Source organism: Ranitomeya variabilis, chromosome 2 (assembly GCF_051348905.1).
Source record: "Ranitomeya variabilis isolate aRanVar5 chromosome 2, aRanVar5.hap1, whole genome shotgun sequence".
NCBI classification, from domain to species: Eukaryota; Metazoa; Chordata; class Amphibia; order Anura; family Dendrobatidae; genus Ranitomeya; species Ranitomeya variabilis.
Genome location: NC_135233.1, coordinates 663,237,684 through 663,257,194, shown reverse-complemented (window position 1 = coordinate 663,257,194; position 19,511 = coordinate 663,237,684). Strand labels below are relative to the sequence as shown.

At 47.1% G+C, this 19,511-nt stretch overlaps 1 long non-coding RNA gene across 1 annotated transcript in view; it reads right to left on the bottom strand.

The window, feature by feature from the left end:
* The window catches only part of LOC143807562 (uncharacterized), an 89,803-nt gene that overhangs the window by 42,507 nt on the left and 27,785 nt on the right, over positions 1-19,511 (bottom strand). Inside the window, exon 3 of the long non-coding RNA XR_013221766.1 lies at positions 3,220-3,329. This is a non-coding gene — a long non-coding RNA (uncharacterized LOC143807562). The remainder of the gene's footprint in view (positions 1-3,219; positions 3,330-19,511) is intronic.

Sequence of the window (19,511 nt, the reverse complement as noted above, 5' to 3'; positions counted from 1 at the left end):
CGCAAGATTGGCTGGAATCAATGGCGGCGCCATGTTGCGTTTGGAGACCCCTGATGTGCCTAAACAGTGGAAACCCCTCAATTCTACATCCAACACTAACCCCAACACACCCCAAACCCTAATCCCAACTCTAGAAATAACCCTAACCCCAACACACCCTTAACCAAAACCCTAACCCCAACACACCCCTAACCCTAATCCCAACCCTAACCCTAATCCCAACCCTAACCCCAACACACCCCTAACCATAACCCTAACCACAAGCCTAATCTTAACCCTATTTCCAACCCTAGCCCTAATTCCAACCCTAAGGCTATGTGCCCACATTGCGGATTCGTGTGAGATTTTTCCACACCATTTTTGAAAAATCCGCAGGTAAAAGGCACTGCGTTTTACCTGCGGATTTACTGCGGATTTCCAGTGTTTTTTGTGCGGATTTCACCTGCGGATTCCTATTGAGGAACAGGTGTAAAACGGAATCCGCACAAAGAATTGACATGCTGCGGAAAATACAACACAGCGTTTCCGAGCGGTATTTTCCGCACCATGGGCACAGGGGATTTGGTTTTCAATAGGTTTACATGGTACTGTAAACCTGATGGAAAACTGCTACGAATCCACAGCGGCCAATCCGCTGCGGATCCGCAGCCAAATCCGCACCATGTGTGCACATAGCCTAATTCTAACCCTAACTCTAGCCCTAACCCTAGTGGGGGAAGAAAAAGAAAAAAAAAAAAAAATATTATATATATATATATATATATTTTCTTTATTTTATTATTGTCCCTACCCATGGGGGTGATAAAGGGGGGGTTCATTTACTATTTTTTTTATTTTGATCACTGTGATAGGTTTTATCAGTGATCAAAATGTACCTGGAACGAATCTGCCTACCGGCAGATTCGGTGGGCGCACTGCGCATGCGCCTGCCATTTTGGAAGATGGCGGCGCCCATGAAGAAGACGGACGGACACCGCGAGGCTCGGTAAGTATGAGAGGGGGGGATCGGAGCACAGGGGGGGATCGGAGCACTGGGGGGTGGATCGAAGCACGGGGGGAGCGGACAGGAGGACGGGGAAGCGGACAGGAGGACGGAGGGGAGGGGACCACAGTACAGGGCAGAAAGGAGGACTGGCAGAAAGGAGGACTGGGGAGCAGATCGGTGGCGGTGGGCAGATCAGTGTTTCCAGCCATGGCCGATGATATTGCAGCATCGGCCATGGCTGGATTGTAATATTTCACCATTTTCATAGGTGAAATATTACAAATCGTTCTGATTGGCTGTTTCACTTCCAACAGCCAATCAGAGCGATGGTAGCCACGGGGGGGGGGCCTGGGCTGAAGTACCACTCCCCCTGTCCCTGCAGATCTGGTGAAATTAGAGTTAACCCTTTCACCCGATCTGCAGGGACGTGATCCCTCCATGACGCCACATAGGCGTCACAGGTCGGATTGGCACCGACTTTCATGACGCCTACGTGGCGTCACAGGTCGGGAAGGGGTTAATAAATATATTACCCTATGCTGACTATCTGAACCTCATCAGTTATTAATAGTCTTCAGAGCTGTTTGCACATTGTATTCCATGGGCTTTACAGTTCTGCTCAAAGATTCACAGACTCAAGAAGAGTAAAGCATCTGCACGATGGGCAACATTTTTTGCAGTTGGACCCAAAGCTGAGCCAAGTAAGGTCTGAGCAGAATCCAGACCCTCATCACCAGAAGTTAAACCCCAGGTGTGGAGGTGATCCTGATGAGACTCGGATAACCGAGGCACATGTGGATTGTACTGTGCTATCAGTACAGGAAGAGGAGTATGGTTATTCTCAGGGCAAGGTATGGGAGGACAGAGAGGATGATGATGATTAGGTTGTAGATCCCACTTGGTGTGAATCCAGAGGCATGCAGCTGAGTGGCTCATCAGAGGAGATGGAGGAGGGGAAAGTCGAGTAGGTTACGTTGCGGCTTCCTACACAGTGAGTGATGCAACCACGACAGGCACTACATCCTTAGTCACAACTGTGGCTGTGGCAAGTAGCGGTTCTGAAATTATCAGGGGTGGCAAGGGTTGGCTAGCCTGGCCATTTTTGAGACCACAAAGGATTATTCAACTCATCCTAGAACTGTGTTTGCCTTTTTTTACTGCTGAATCACACAACCCATGTGCAGTTTGTGATCTATTAGTATACCCAAATGTTTCACATGTGCTGTTGCTTACTTCTATTCCTCAGATTATGTAAATGTAATTGTATTAAGTGAGGCCGCTCTCCTCTAGTCATAATGCTAGTATGCAAATCGTATACGTGGGATCACATGCCCACCCTCTCCCAGCGCCAGAGAACCCGGACATCTTGCGATGCGCTTACTTAGAGTACTTGCAAATTTTAACTTGAAACCTGGACAACCCCTTTAATGATCAGTTTGTTGGCATTATTACTATTATATATGCTGGTATGCTTTGTCTGTCATAGTACAATATTATTATTAGAAAGGAATGTGCAATGACACACTTTGCTGTTAACTGTTTCAAAATCAGAAATAGTTTGCAATGGATAATATGAATAAAAAATTCCTTTTTATATGTTTGCTTCTTCCTCCTCTATGCCATTATGAGTAGGACACATTGTAGCAAGGATTCAAAAAATGCCAATGTGAATGCAACTGCCACACTCTTGCCTTCACTGTCTCCCTCAGCAAGGGCATATCTAGTGGTAGCGCTGGCAGGGCATTTACCCTGCCTAATGCAGTGGTCAGGGGTGTCTCCTTGGCGGCTGCATTTTGCCTCACCCCATAGTGGGAGTCTGAAGCTCCCCGAGGCGGCTGTCTACCAGACAGTCGGCTCAGAGAAGGTGCAGCGCGCAAGCTTTCAGCAATCAATTGAAGCCTTGACATCAATGTCAAGGCGACCCCAGCATCATGATCAGAGAGCTGATCACGCTGCTGACATCACTCACTGACAACGCAGAGGCGTTTACAACATTGGTGGTGAAGATTTATTGTAATAGGATGAGGAGGGATTTCATTACAAAGTAAAGAGGAGCAAGCAAAAGGATGGGTGAGGACACTGTACGAGGAGCAATGTGAGGATAAGTAACAACTGTATCATGTGAGTGCCATACCAGTTGGAAGAATACGAAATGAAGTCCACATAAACATTCAAAAGCCAAGAGGTGGACGTCTAGGCAAAATATCAACAAGTCGGCTCATCACAAGATTTACCAGTTCTGACGCGACAAACATGGCAGTGGAGGTGGCTTATATGCTTGGTAATAGTGAGATCACAGACGTCCATGCAAGAGACGCACGTTACACAAGTATGGAATGAAGGCCTGAAAAAAAAAAAAAAAAAAAGAAGAAGCAGCCTTGACTTTAATATCGTCATAAGAAGCGGTGGCTTAAATTTATGAAAAATTACGAAAAGTACACAGTAGAAGTTTGGAAACAGGTGTTTTGGAGCAAAGAGAAAAAAGCAATAGACAAGGCTCAGTTTAAATGCATGACGGACATAGCACGTCATGGTGTGGGAACTGCCACCTACTCATGACGTGCTATGTCTGTCATAAGTCATATAAAAAAAAAAAAGAGGCTTCAAAGTATGCAAGATGCTTGCTAATCCTTGAGGGGCTTTAGATTAATTCATGTAAAACGGAATGAAAAAGAAAAAAATCCATTTACTCAAATTCCATTCAGTTAAAATGTTACTTCAGCCGCAAATTTTCACCTGCATAAATAATGCAAATTTCTCCTGAACACAGCATTGCCCCACATATAGTAGACACTAATGTTTTATAGCTAGAGATATATATATACATACCCACACATATATTCTATGTCATTAACCCCTTCCTGATTCCTGACATGCCCCATACATATAAGCCGCAAACAGCCGTATAGGTACAGCATCACGATCGCGGGGGCTTAAGCTAAGTGCCGCCGCAATTGGGTGTGGGTGTCAGCTGTAGGCGAGAGCTGTCACCCTCAGGCAACACCCTTGATTGCGGCTAGCACCAATTGTGGACATTTAACCCCTCTGATGCTGCTGTCAATAGTGACAGCAACACTGAGGAGCATCACATAGGGAGCAAGCTCCCTGTCTGCTTCCATCTGCACAATATGATGCGATTGCAAGATGGCCGTGGGATCCTTCAGGGAAGGTGACTTATGAGCGCCTGTTAAGAGCAGGAGCTGGCACACCTCCTCCCCTGTCTGTCAGATGCTGCTCTGATGTAAGAAGCATTGCAGAGTGTCAGATCAGCGATCCGTCACTATACAGTGATGTCTCATCCTGGCGCAATCTGAAAAAGTAGAAAAGAAAAAATATTAGCCCAAAAAACACATTTACGTTAAAAAAAAAAAAGAAAAAAAAAAGAGAAACAAAAAAATTACACATGTAACATCGCCACGTCCAGAACGACACAACCTATAAAACTGCCCTACTAGTTAACCCCTCCAGTGAACACCGTAAAAAAACATAAATAAAAAACGAGACAAAAAAAATATGCTTTATCATCATACTGTTGAACAAAAAGTGCAATAAAATGCGATCAAAAATAAGAATGTAAATAAAAATGGTACTACTGAAAGCGACATCTTGTCCCGCAAAATAATAAGCCGTCATAAAGCTCAGTCAGTGGGAAACAAAAAATGAAAAAGTTATAGTTCACAGAATAAAGCGATGCAAAAATACCGGTTTTTACTTACCGGTAATAGGATTTTACAGAGTCCACGACAGCACCCTACGAGAGAGGGGATCCGCCCATCATCTGGACAGGAACCTACAGGATTTAAAGGGGCGGTCCCCCTCACCACTCCAGTTTGTGTTTCAGAGTATAAGGGACACCGCCATTGAGTTAGTACACAATCATATATACTTAAACATTACTAAATACCATCACCTCTAAAGAGTGACAACTAAAGGCACACCTTCCAATAGAGTGCAGGAATCCAGTGATTAACTACCGGGGGGGAATGTGCGGGTGCTGTCGTGGACTCTGTAAAATCCTATTACCGGTAAGTAAAAACCGGTTTTCCTATCGCTACGACAGCACCCTACGAGACTTTCAAAGACTAATCACCTGGGAGGGACTACAGCACTAAGTACTGAACGGCCAAACTCTAAGTTGGCCTTAGATGATAGATCAAGACGGTAGTGTTTATAAAAGGTGGAAGGAGATGACCACGTTGCCGCCTTACATATCACGTCTATGGAGACGTCTGTTTCTCCGCCCAGGATGAGGCCATGGCTCGAGTGGAGTGGGCCTTGATGCCTTCTGGTGGATACTGACCTCTGGCAGTATAGGCAAGACATATTGCATCTCTGATCCATCTGGCGATAGAACCTTTTGTAACACTCGCCTCCTTCCTTGGGTTCTGAAAGGACAAAAACAGAGCCCTACTCTGCCTCCAAGGTTCTGTTTTGTGCAAGTATTCTAATACTGTTCTTCTAACATCTAGCATATGGCATTTCTGCTCTTCTGCTGAAACTGGATTATCACAAAATGATGGTAAATATATTTCCTGACTTCTGTGGAATTTAGAAGCTACCTTTGGCAGATATGCTGGATCCGGTTTCAAAACTATCCTATCCTGAAAGACCATTAGATAAGGAGGGTCTACCGACAATGCTTGCATATCACTCACTCTTCTAGCAGAAGTCAAGGCCACTAGAAGAGCCCTTTTTAAAGTTAAATTTTTAATGGAGACAGAATCTAACGGCTCAAAGGGGGGTTCTGTTAAGGCATCCAAAACCAAATTTAGATCCCATGGCGGCAACCTAATAATGTGAACCGGGTTACTACGTTCAGTAGCTTTAATGAATCTAGATATCCATCTATTTCCCGCCACATTGCTGTTATATAATGCTCCCAGGGCTGATACCTGAACTCTAAGGGTATTTACCGCCAAACCCAATTCTCGGCCCTTCTGTAAGAACTCCAGAATAGCCGGAATTGGAATTTTGTCCGTAAAAGGATGTTGATAAAAAGCCAGGAATTTTTTCCAGACCTTAGAGTAGATTTTAGTAGTAACTTCTTTTCGGCTACTTAAAAGGGTAGATATTAAAAACAAAGGGGTTTTCTGTCGCTTTGATAACTCCCTCTCAAATTCCATGCCGTCAAATGTAGAGATTCCACATTGGGGTAACGAAAAAGACCCTGAGAAAGAAGTTCCAGACTCACGGGCAACACCCAGGGGTCGGTCACTGACATTGCCCTGAGTAAGGAGAACCATGCCCTCCTGGGCCAGAAGGGGGCAATTAGGATTACTCTCGCCCCCTCCTTCCTGATCTTCCTGAGAACTAGAGGGATCAGACATATTGGGGGAAATGCATATGCTAGAGGGAAATCCCACTTAATCTGAAGGGAGTCTACTACACAAGGTTTGTCTGCTACCTGAAGGGATGCAAACTTCCTGGTCTGTCTGTTTTCCCTAATAGCAAACAGATCTACAACGGGTAACCCCCACAGACCCACTATTTGTTTGAATACTAGCCGATTTAGAGCCCATTCCCCCTGACGCAGAGAATGACGGCTGAGGTAATCTGCCTCTGTGTTGTGTTTTCCTCGTATGTGAACCGCTGAAAGAGAGCGAAAATGAGCTTCAGCTATGTCGAGTATGTCTGCGGTGGTGTTCATCAGAGACTTTGATCTTGTCTCTCCCTGATGGTTGAGATATGCCACTACTGTCGTGTTGTCTGACTGAACCCTTACATGTGAATCCCGCAGGGATGGTAGCCATCTGAGCAGGGTATTTTTTACTGCCGTAAGCTCCTTCCAATTTGAGGACTCTCGGGTCTCTAAGAGAGACCATTGCCCTTGAGTCCAAACATCTCCTATGTGAGCTCCCCATCCTATTGGACTGGCATCGGTTGTGACCGTGTTGTCTGGTACTATTTTCCAATGTACCCCTTTTGCCAAATGCTCCATATCTAGCCACCATTTTAGACTGTTCAGAGTGGTGGTGGATAGCCTGAGTCTTCCGTTTAGGTGACCTTGAAGACTCCTTTCTGCATCCAGGACTTGAGCTTGCAATATCCGAGTGTGGAATTGAGCCCACTGAACAGCCGGTATGCAAGATGTTAATGACCCCAACAGGGACATTGCACCTCTTAAGGTCAGATCTGTTTTTTTATCACAGTCATGACTTTGTGTATAATCTTCTGCTTCTTTTCTTCTGGAAGAAAACATAGCTGATTTTCTGAATTTAGCAGAATACCAAGGAAAGTCTGATTCGTTGATGGCTCTAGTTTTGACTTTTCTAGATTGACCAGCCAACCCAGGTCCTGTAGAGAAGATATTATACAGTTTAGGCGACTTTTACACTGGAAAAACGAATTTCCCACTACTAGGAAGTCATCCAAGTAGGGTATGACCAATGTATCCTGTTCTCTGATATAGGCCATTACTTCCGCAATGATTTTAGTAAACACTCTTGGTGCCATAGATAATCCAAATGGCATTGCCGTAAACTGAAAGTGTCTGACCTGATCGTTTAAGCGCACCGCCATTCCGAGGAACCGTTGATGATCCTTGTGAATGGGCAGATGGTAGTATGCGTCTCTTAAATCCAGGACTGTCATATAACACCTGGGAAAAAGAAGTTTAGTCGCCGTTTTAATTGATTCCATCTTAAAGGCATGGTATTGGTAGAAATTTGTTCAGCTTTCGTAAATTTATGATGGTTCGAAAGGAACCATCAGGTTTGGAGATTAAAAATAAAGGGGAATAGAACCCTTCCCCCTCCTGATCTTTTGGAACCTCTACAATAACCTCCTTCTGTCTCAACATCTGAACCTCTTTTTCCAGGGCCTTCTGTTGATCTAAGGAATCAGGGGCAGTCAATATATAGTAATCAGAAGGTCTTTCCTGAAACTCTAATTTTAATCCTGACCTAACTATACCCAGAATCCAATTACTGGAAGTTATTCTGGCCCACTGAGTATAGAAATGTCTTAATCTGCCCCCTACTGGAAGATGTGACTTAACGGTAGTTTCGCCTACGTCTGGAAGAAGATGACGAGGTATTAAAGTCAGAACTCTTCTTCCTCGGCTCCCAATTTCGGGTTGAGTAGGGTCTCCGGTATGGGAAGCGTTTCTTGAAGGTACTCCTAAAGGTAGGATTGAATACTTTAGGAAAACCTTTCTTCCTATCCTCAGCCTTAGCCAGAATGTCATCCAGCACCGGGCCAAATAAGTACTCACCCCTACACGGAATAGTACACAGTTTAGCTCTAGCCTGCGCATCCCCTTTCCAGGTCTTAAGCCATAAAGCTCGCCGGGCAGCATTTGAGAGTCCTGCTGATCTGGCTGCAAGTATCAGGGAGTCCACCGAGGCATCCGCCAAATACGCCACACCTTCCCGACTCTGGGATAGTGAATCCAGCAATTTGTCACGAGGTACTTTAGTTTTTAGCTGCTCCTCCAGCTGGGCTACCCAGACCATAACCGATCTGGCAGTGCAGGTACCGGCAATTGCCGGTTTAAATGCCCCCGACGATGCTTCCCAAACTTTTTTAAGGAACATGTCTGCTTTTCTATCCGAAGGATCTTTCAGAAGACCTACATCCTCCAGCGGTAAGGTGCCTGATTTAGATGTGGAAGCCACAGCCACTTTAGGAACCTTTACCCATTCCGCTAGGACCTTATCATCAAAAGGGTATCTTCTTTTTGCTGACGATGGTAGGAAACCCTTATCCTGCTTATCCAATTCTCGCTTAATAAGGTCCTTCACCGTATCTACTACTGGAAATGATCTACGGTTCCTCTGGCACAACCCTGCAAACATTATATCTTGGGCTGACCTTGGCTCCTTGTTCTCTACAACCCCCATGGTTGTGCGAACTGCCTTAACCAACACGTCCATTCCATCCACTGAAAAACATGGTCTCCCCTCTTCATCCGAAGAGGATGGCGATGAGGAACGTGAACATTCACCTTCATGCAAAGACGGGCTCGATCCTGGTGATACCTCAATGGATCTCTCATGCCGACTGCCTTTAAGGGAATAATTAATTTCTTCCCTTATGACTGCCCTGAGGTCTGATGCACGAAGGGGAGCCTCTTGTTTTAAGGTCTGACAAATACAAGTTTGGCAGAGCCTTTTTTGATAGCTATCAGGCAAAGGAACTGCACATAAAGCACATTGCTTATGCTTGGATTTAGCTGTCTTCTTGGCCTATAACAAAGCACAAGAAAAAACAGACCATATCAGCTACTAGGTGCTTTTTGATAACACTCACCAAGGCTGAACTGGGCAGTACCGGTCTCTGAGGAGGAGAATCCATACGTGACGTTGAGGCACCTGCATGCTGCGGCCCCCGTACCACGCTGCTGCTGCTTCTGGAGCGGCTGCTGTCACTCTTCTTGCGCTGGTCAGGCACCTCCACCTGAAGGTGCTCTGTGTCCGCAACCGAGGACATTTCTGCCGCACATTGTCTTGCAGCCTCCGCTGCTTAATACTGGCAGCCGCGCCTCCTCCCCCAGCATCCCCCGGAAGTCCTACCTTCCACTTCCGGGTCATCAGCATGAAGAAACGCCGAGCCGGCACTGCGCTCACGCGACCCAGGGCGGCAGTGCCCGACCCCTGGGATCGCATATCGTATGGCCAGACGAGGAGGGGTCTGAAAAAGAACACCCCCGACGCTGCTTCCAGAGTCCCCGATTCTGCCGTTCTCGTGGATACCACGCAGAGGCCTGGTGGACCTGGGTAAGAGACCTGCAGGCTCCTGCCATCCGGACAGGAACCCAAACTGGAGTGGGGAGGGGGACCGCCCCTTTAAATCCTGTAGGTTCCTGTCCAGTCCAGATGGTGGTCGATCGGATCCCCTCTCTCGAAGGGTGCTGTCGTGGCGATAGGAAAAATTATTTTTTCTATGAAATAATTTGTGTGCAAAAGTGCTAAAACATGAAATAGGAATAGAAAGCAATCAAAAAATGGTACTAATAAAAACAATCACATGACTATCGGACGAAATATGGAAAAATTAAAGCTGTCTAAATATGGCGATGCAAAAACTAGTTTTGCAATGAAAGTTTTTTAGTGGGTGACATTAGCCAAATATAAAAACCCGATATAAATCTGGTATCGTTGAAATCGCACCGACCCAAAGAATAAAATCATTTAACCACTTACACCACACGAGGAATGGCGTAAAAATAGTCTTAGTTACTCACTGGTTAACGGTGTTTTTTGGAGTCCATGACAGCACTACGGAGAGAGGGGATCCGCCCTTCAGGAACAGGAAACCTACAGATACATAAGGGCGGCACCTCTCCCACGCATCAGTTGGTTTACAGAGCACAAGAGGACCACCAAGGTTAATAGCATACATAATAAACAATGACACAAATAACTAACTATTCACTACCCGTGAAATATATAAATAAAGGAAGAGGTGTACACCCAGAACTTAAGAAGACGGGAGGGTATGTACAGGTGCTGTCATGGACTCCGAAAAACACCGTTAACCGGTGAGTAACTAAGACTTTATCGGTCGTCCATGACAGCACTACGGAGAGAATTACAGAGAGTAACTAACTAGGGAGGGACTACAGCTTGCAGCACCCTTACACCAAAAGAGAGGTCAGAAGAGGCACCCAAGTTCAATCTATAGTGGTTATAGAATGTGTTTGGGGAAGACCAAGTAGCAGCCTTACAAATTTGGTCGATCGACACCTCCAATCTTTCCGCCCACGAAGCCGCCATAGCTCGTGGAATGCGCTTTCAGACCTTCAGGCGCCGGCTTGCCCTTTGAGATGTATGCCAGCGAGATGGCCTCCCTGATCCATCTAGCTAAAGTAGATTTTGATGCCCTGTGACCCTTCCTACTACCCTGATAGGACACGAATAGGGCGTTATCTATCTTCCAGTGATCAGTTACTGCCAGATATTCCAGGATACATCTTTTTACATCTAAAGTGTGTAGCTTCCTTTCCTTATCGTTAGTAGGATTGGGGAGGAAAGATGGAAGAACTATTTCCTGTGTTCTGTGGAACCTGGACACTACTTTAGGAAGATATGCTGGATCAGGGGAGAGAATCACTCTATCATCCCTAAGCTGCATGTAAGGGGGAACCCTGGATAATGCTTGGATGTCGCCTATCCTACGCGCCGATGTTAGGGCCACCAGGAAGGCTACTTTAAGGGATAAATTTTTAATAGAGGCTGATGCAATTGGCTCAAATGGAGCCTCTGTCATGGCTGAGAGGACTAGGTTCAGGTCCCATGGCATGACCCTATTCTTCACCATTGGCCTAGACCATTTTGTCGCTCTGATGAATCTGCTGACCCAGTGATTCTCAGCAATGTTGCAGCCAAAGAGGGCCCCTAAGGCTGATACCTGCACTTTAAGTGTATTTGGGGATAACCCCATATCCAACCCCTTCTGTAAAAATTCTAAAATCTGGTCTATTGGTATTGACTGACCAGCTATTACACCCGAGTTTTGAAGGAACTTCTTCCAGATCCTAACATAAATCTTTGTGGTGATTATTTTTCTGCTCTTCAGCAGAGTGTTAATGAGGCCCGGAGAGAACCCCCTATCCTTTAACAGCGCCCGCTCAAAACCCACACCGTCAGATGAAGGCCAACCGCCCGAGGATGGTAGACTGGGCCCTGGGATAGGAGATCTGGCAAGACCCATGGGTCGGATATCGACATAGCCCTCAGGCATGGAAACCACGTTCTTCTGGGCCAGAAGGGGGCAATTATTATCACTGTGGCTTTGTCCTTCCTGATTTTCCTCACTACCAGAGGAAGTAGAGACAGGGGAGGAAAGGCGTAGGCTAGCCTGAAGTTCCAGTCTATGAGGAGGGCGTCTACTGACAGAGGATTTTCTCTGGGGTTGAGAGAGCAGAATTGTGCCACTTTCCTGTTTTCTTTTGTGGCAAACAGGTCTACCTCTGGTTGACCCCATCTTTCCACGATGAGGTTGAAGATGGAGTCGTTCAGGGACCACTCTCCCTGCCTCAATGTGTTGCGGCTTAAGAAATCCGCCGTAGTGTTTTCTGCCCCTCTTATGTGAAGAGCCGCCAATGAGAGAAGATGTTGCTCTGCTAGATGGAATAGACGATCTGCTACGCACATTAGGGATTTGGAACGAGTCCCGCCTTGGTGATTTATGTATGCCACGGCGACCCGATTGTCCGAGAATACCCGCACGTGGTGGCCCTGTAGATAGACAAGGAGTGATTTAACTGCCTGTTCCACAGCCGTTAACTCCTTTAGGTTGGAAGACATTTCTATCTGATCCCGATCCCAAAGCCCCTGGACCAACGTATCCCCCATGTGAGCCCCCCACCCAGAAGGGCTAGCGTCCGAGGTGAGTATACGAGTTACATTATATTCCCAGGGGACCCCTGTGGACAGGTTCTCTTGGTCTAGCCACCATCCGAGGGACATAATAGCGTCTTGGGATAGGGTCATCAGGCTCTCCAGACATCCCCCCAACCTTTTTTGTTGTAACAGCACCTCGCCCTGAAGTATCCTCGTATGATACTGGGCCCATCGGACTGCTGAAATACAGGACGAGAGAGAGCCCAACAGAGACATGGCTCTTCTAAGGGACATGGTGGGGTTTTTAGAGGCATTCAGCATCTGAAGGTGCAGGCGATCAATTTTCTCTTGAGGCAAACGGCATTCCTGAACCTGGGAATCCAGGGTCAGGCCTAAAAATCGCTGCACCGTCATGGGCTGTAAGCGTGATTTTTTAACATTCAGCATCCACCCCAGACGCTCCCAAGCAGACATCACTTTATGTAACTGTTCCAGACAGTGATCCGCCATTTTACCTACGATAAGGAGATCGTCCAGGTAGGGGATTATTAGAATGTTGGACTCATGCAGGTGTGCCATAACTTCCGCCATAACTTTGGTAAACACTCGAGGGGCGACCGATATACCAAAGGGGAGGGCCCTATACTGGAAGTGTCTGATTACCCCATCCAACCTTACCGCCACCCTCAGGTATTGTTGGTGACCTGCATAAATAGGGATATGGTAATAGGCGTCCTTCAAATCCAATACTACCATAAAGCAGTTTTTAAACAGCAGCTTTATTGCGGTGTTAATAGTTTCCATCTTAAATGATTGGACGGTCAGGAAATTATTAAAGAGCCCTAAGGTTAATAATTGTTCTGAAGGAGCCATCAGGTTTACTTATTAGGAATAGAGGAGAGTAGAATCCTCTACCCTGTTCTCCTTCCGGAACCTCTGACAGGACATTCTTATTGAGCAGGTCGTGAACTTCTGCTTCCAGGGCCGCCTGTTCTGCTGGAGAGGACCTGAGTGGGGTAACTCTGAAGAAGTTCTGAGGGATGGAAGAGAACTCTAGCCGCAGACCCGCAGCTATTAACCCCAAAATCCAATCACTACTGGAGATTTTGGACCAGGCCGGGTAGAAGGCAGATAGTCTACCTCCCACCGGGGCGACTGTTATGGTTTCCAATGGCAAGGAAACATCAGAAGCATAGAATAAACGGACAAGCTCTCGGGTGATGGAAACTAGAGCTGACCGCGATGCTAAACCTACACACCACACTAAAGTAGCCAGGGGGCATTCCTGCGTTGTCTCTAGATGCCGCGCGCCAGCCGGAGAACTAACTACCCCTGGTAGAAGAAAACACAGTCCTGGCTTGCCTCCAGAGAATGTCCCCACAGGAGATAGCAGCCCCCCACATATAATAACGGTGAGAGCAGATGAAAAGACACACGTAGTATGAAAGCAGATTTAGCACAGAGAGGCCCGCTAACTAAATAGCAGAAAGATACAACAGAGGACTTCGCGGTCAGCTGCAAAACCCTTCAAAACACCATCCTGAAATTACCTTAACTCATGTGACAACTCATGACACCGGAGTGGTAATTTCAGCCCAACAAGAGCTTCCAGCTGCAGAGATTCACATAAGTGCAAACTGGACAAACATACAAAAAATAGACTTAAGGACTAAAGTGTCCAACTTAGCTGAGCAGAAAACTGGGAGCAGGAACATGCAACAGAATCACTCTGGATACATTGATGGCCAGCATTAGAATGACTGAGGAGCAAGGTTAAATAGGATACTCCCACATCCTGATAGGAACAGGTGAACTGAGAAGGCAAAGCTTGCAGGACACCAGTACCACAAGAGACCACCGGGGGAGCCCATGAACCGAATCACAACAGTACCCCCCCTTAAGGAGGGGGCACCGAACCCTCACAAGAACCACCAGGGCGATCTGGATGAGCCCTATGAAAGGCACGGACCAAATCAGAAGCATGAACATCAGAAGCTGTAACCCAAGAATTATCCTCTTGACCGTAGCCCTTCCATTTCACCAGATATTGAAGTCTCCGTCTGGAAACACGGGAGTCCAAGATTTTCTCCACCACGTACTCCAATTCACCCTCAACCAGCGCAGGAGGCTCAACAGAAGGCACAAGTGGTACCTCATACCTCCGCAATAATGACCGATGGAAGACATTATGGATAGCAAAGGATGCTGGGAGGTCCAAACGAAAAGACACAGGGTTAAGAATTTCCAAAATCTTATAAGGACCGATGAACCGAGGCTTAAACTTAGGAGAAGAGACCCTCATAGGGACAAAACGGGAGGACAACCACACCAAGTCCCCAACACGAAGACGAGGACCAACACGACGATGGCGATTAGCAAAACGTTGAGTCCTCTCCTGGGACAACTCCAAATTGTCCACCACCTGCCCCCAAATACGATGCAACCTATCCACCATGGTATCCACTCCAGGACAATCCGAAGACTCCACCTGACCAGATGAAAAACGAGGATGGAACCCTGAATTGCAAAAGAAAGGGGAGACCAAAGTGGCAGAACTGGCCCGATTATTAAGGGCAAACTCAGCCAACGGCAAAAAGGAGACCCAGTCATCCTGATCAGCAGACACGAAACACCTCAAATAAGTCTCCAAGGTCTGATTAGTACGTTCCGTCTGGCCATTTGTCTGGGGATGAAATGCAGACGAAAAAGACAAATCAATGCCCATCCTGGCACAAAACGCCCGCCAAAATCTGGACACAAACTGGGATCCCCTGTCGGAAACGATATTCTCCGGAATACCATGCAGCCGAACCACATTCTGAAAAAACAGGGGCACCAACTCAGATGAGGAAGGCAGCTTGGGCAAGGGCACCAAATGAACCATCTTAGAAAAGCGGTCACACACCACCCAAATGACGGACATCTTCTGAGAAACAGGGAGATCAGAAATAAAATCCATAGAGATGTGTGTCCAAGGCCTCTTAGGAACAGGCAAGGGCAACAACAACCCACTAGCCCGAGAACAACAAGGCTTGGCCCGAGCACAAACATCGCAAGACTGCACAAAAGTACGCACGTCCCGAGACAGGGAAGGCCACCAGAAGGACCTAGCCACCAAATCTCTGGTACCAAAAATTCCCGGATGACCTGCCAACGCAGAAGAATGAACCTCCGAGATGACTCTATTGGTCCACTCATCCGGCACAAACAATCTACCAGGCGGACAACGATCAGGCCGATCCGCCTGAAACTCTTGTAAAGCACGTCGCAGGTCTGGGAAGACAGCAGACAATATCACCCCATCCTTAAGTATACCCGTAGGTTTAGAATCACCAGGGGAATCAGGTTCAAAACTCCTAGAAAGGGCATCCGCCTTCACATTCTTAGTACCTGGCAGATACGAAACCACAAAATTAAACCGGGAGAAAAACAACGACCAGCGCGCCTGTCTAGGATTCAGACGTCTGGCCGACTCAAGATAAATCAAATTTTTGTGATCAGTCAAGACCACCACCTGATGTTTAGCACCCTCAAGCCAATGACGCCACTCCTCGAATGCCCACTTCATCGCCAAAAGCTCCCGATTACCGACGTCATAATTTCGCTCGGCGGGCGAAAATTTTCGAGAAAAGAACGCACAAGGTCTCATCACTGAACAATCTGAACTTTTCTGCGACAAAACCGCCCCCGCTCCGATCTCGGAAGCATCAACTTCCACCTGAAAAGGAAGAGAAACATCAGGCTGGCACAACACCGGAGCAGAAGAAAAACGGCGCTTAAGCTCCCGAAAGGCCTCCACAGCAGCAGGAGACCAATCTGCAACATCAGCACCCTTTTTAGTCAAATCAGTCAAAGGCCTGACAACGCTAGAAAAACCAGTTATGAATCGACGATAAAAGTTAGCAAAGCCCAAAAATTTCTGAAGGCCCTTAAGAGAAGTCGGTTGCGTCCAGTCACAAATAGCCCGAACCTTCACAGGATCCATCTCAATAGAAGAGGGGGAAAAAATGTACCCCAAAAAAGAAATCTTCTGAACCCCAAAAACACACTTTGAACCTTTAACAAACAGAGAATTGGTCCGCAAAACCTGAAAAACCCTCCTAACTTGTTGAACATGAGATTCCCAGTCATCCGAAAAAATCAAGATATCGTCCAAATACACAATCATAAATTTATCCAGATATTCACGGAAAATATTGTGCATAAAAGACTGAAAGACCGAAGGGGCATTTGACAGACCAAAAGGCATCACCAAATACTCAAAATGGCCCTCGGGCGTATTAAATGCGTTTTTCCACTCATCCCCCTGCTTAATTCGCACCAAATTATACGCACCGCGAAGATCAATCTTAGAGAACCACTTCGCCCCCCACATATAATAACGGTGAGAGCAGATGAAAAGACACACGTAGTATGAAAGCAGATTTAGCACAGAGAGGCCCGCTAACTAAATAGCAGAAAGATACAACAGAGGACTTCGCGGTCAGCTGCAAAACCCTTCAAAACACCATCCTGAAATTACCTTAACTCATGTGACAACTCATGACACCGGAGTGGTAATTTCAGCCCAACAAGAGCTTCCAGCTGCAGAGATTCACATAAGTGCAAACTGGACAAACATACAAAAAATAGACTTAAGGACTAAAGTGTCCAACTTAGCTGAGCAGAAAACTGGGAGCAGGAGCATGCAACAGAATCACTCTGGATACATTGATGGCCAGCATTAGAATGACTGAGGAGCAAGGTTAAATAGGATACTCCCACATCCTGATAGGAACAGGTGAACTGAGAAGGCAAAGCTTGCCGGACACCAGTACCACAAGAGACCACCGGGGGAGCCCATGAACCGAATCACAACAGGCGACTAGTCATTGGGGTGGTTTTTTGACCTCACGGGATGGCTCCTGACGTCCTCCACCTCCAAACATAAATCCAGTACCTTTCTTCTTTTTCTCATCCCATCTGCTCTGGTCTCTGGCTGGTCTCCTCCGAAAGAATCTCTTCCCTGCGAAGGGACGCCTGTAAGAGGTATTTGGTAGATTGGGAAACTTTTTCTTCTCGTCTCCAGCTTTCTCCAGCAGTTCGTCTAGGACTGGACCAAACAGGTATTCCCCTTCGCATGGGATAGAGCACAGACGGGATCTGGATTGAAGGTCACCCGGCCAACATTTCAGCCATAGGGCCCTGCGTGCTGCGTTTGATAGTCCAGCCGCCCTAGCCGCCATTCTTGCCGAATCCGCAGATGCGTCCGCGAGAAAGGCAGCGGCATTCTGAATTGTTGGCAGGAATTTCAACATAGAATCTCTGGAAACACCGCCTTCCAACTTAGACCCTAGCTGATCCAGCCAGACCATCATCGATCTGGCTGCACATGTCGCAGCTACAGCAGGTCTCAGGGCACCCACTGACATCTCCCATGTCCCTTTAAGGAATGAGTCAGCCTTCTTATCGAGAGGATCCTTTGGGGAAGCCATGTCGTCGAAGGGGATAGATGATTTTTTAGACGCCTTAGACACCGCTGCGTCCAATTTCGGCGCCTTATCCCATGTATTCACCATGGGGTCCTCAAAGGGATATCTGCGTTTAAAGGCAGGTGGAAAAGAGCCTTTCTTCTCTGTTTTTTGCCATTCCCTTTTGATGAGGTTCTGGACCTTGTCATTGAGCGGAAAAGACCTACGTTTTTTAGGGTCTAGACCGCCAAACATTAGGTCCTGTGCTGAGAGTTCTGGCCTTTCATCAGCCACACCCATGGTGGATCTAACTGATTTAATTAGTTTGTCCATTTGGTCCAATGGGAAACAGAACCGGTTAGACTCCTCTTCCGAAGAGGACGCTGAGGAGACAGAGGCATCTGACTCATTCTCCCTACTAGGGCCAGCGGACGAATCCGACTCTGAGGCGCTAGGTTCCCTTCTTCTTTTGGAAGGCTCCCGGGACAGGGATTTCAGGGAATCTTTCACCTCCTTCCTGATAATCTCCCTAAGGTTTGATGTGAAATCAGGAGACTCTTCCGCCACCTATGGGAGCGGAGAAAAAGGCTATGTAATTTATCTGACGCTACCGCTATCAGAGTTCCCATCAATTTATTTCCTACTGTCTGCCGTACACACGACTGACAAAGTCTCTTAGGGTAGGCGTCTGGCAAAGGGCAAGCGCATAGCGCGCACTCCTTGTTTTTTGTTTTACCAGCGCTTTTTTTCCCTACGGAAATAAACATAGGAAAAGACTACATCAGGGTACATTCACGAAGATCTCTTACCCAGGCAGTAGCGGTAGGTACCGGATTACTGGGGGGTCGGTCCAGATCCTTCTGTTTATATCTGCGACCGGGCTGGTTACTGCGTCCGCGGGCCTTCGGCTGGGGGTTCGCATGGGACTTCTCCGAGGATCTGTCCTGCTCCTGCTCCAGCAGACCGACGGCAGCTTCCGGCTCATCCATAGCTGTAGATGGGCTCACAAGCAGCCCTGCAGCGTTATGCTCGGCTATATATAGCCCACCCCCGAATCCGGAACATGTGCAGGTGTGTGGCCAGAATCTTTTCCTCCACCTGCAAATCCGTGTATCTGCAGGGAATCCTGTCCTCCAGGAACAGGAAACCAACTGGTGGCGTGGGAGAGGTGCCGCCCTTATGTATCTGTAGGTTTCCTGTTCCTGAAGGGCGGATCCCCTCTCTCCGTAGTGCTGTCATGGACGACCGATAAAAAAACAATTCTTCACCTGTCGTTGATTTGTTAATTCTGCTTCACCAAGATCGCAGTAACGCTCGGATCACATTTATCCTGTGCTCTGCGCTTACACCAGGGTTTCCGTGTAAATCTCTGAAATACGTGATTCAGACGAAATCCCTGACAGATCAATCAATATAATGAGGCAGATGGGGGCATAGTGAACGCCATAAGACCTGTGATCCGACGCTGTCAGTCTTTTCAAGCAAGCATAAAGCACAGTCGACAACAGTTTTGTGCACTTCTGAACAGAAGGACACTGCTGAACAAAGGCCAGATGTGAATCAGCTGGAACCCCCGATGGAACATTCCCCACAATGAGGCAGATGGAGGCACGGTGGATGCAGTCTGGCCACCTATGATCCAGCAGTGTCCATCCTTTTAGGTGTGCGTGTGTGTGTAGTGTGGCTTGGTCTGCCACAGTTTTGTGCACCTCTGAAAAGAAGGACACCACAGAACAGAGGCCAGATGGAGTCCAGAGTAGCTCTGCTGCCTCATTATAGTGAATGGATCGG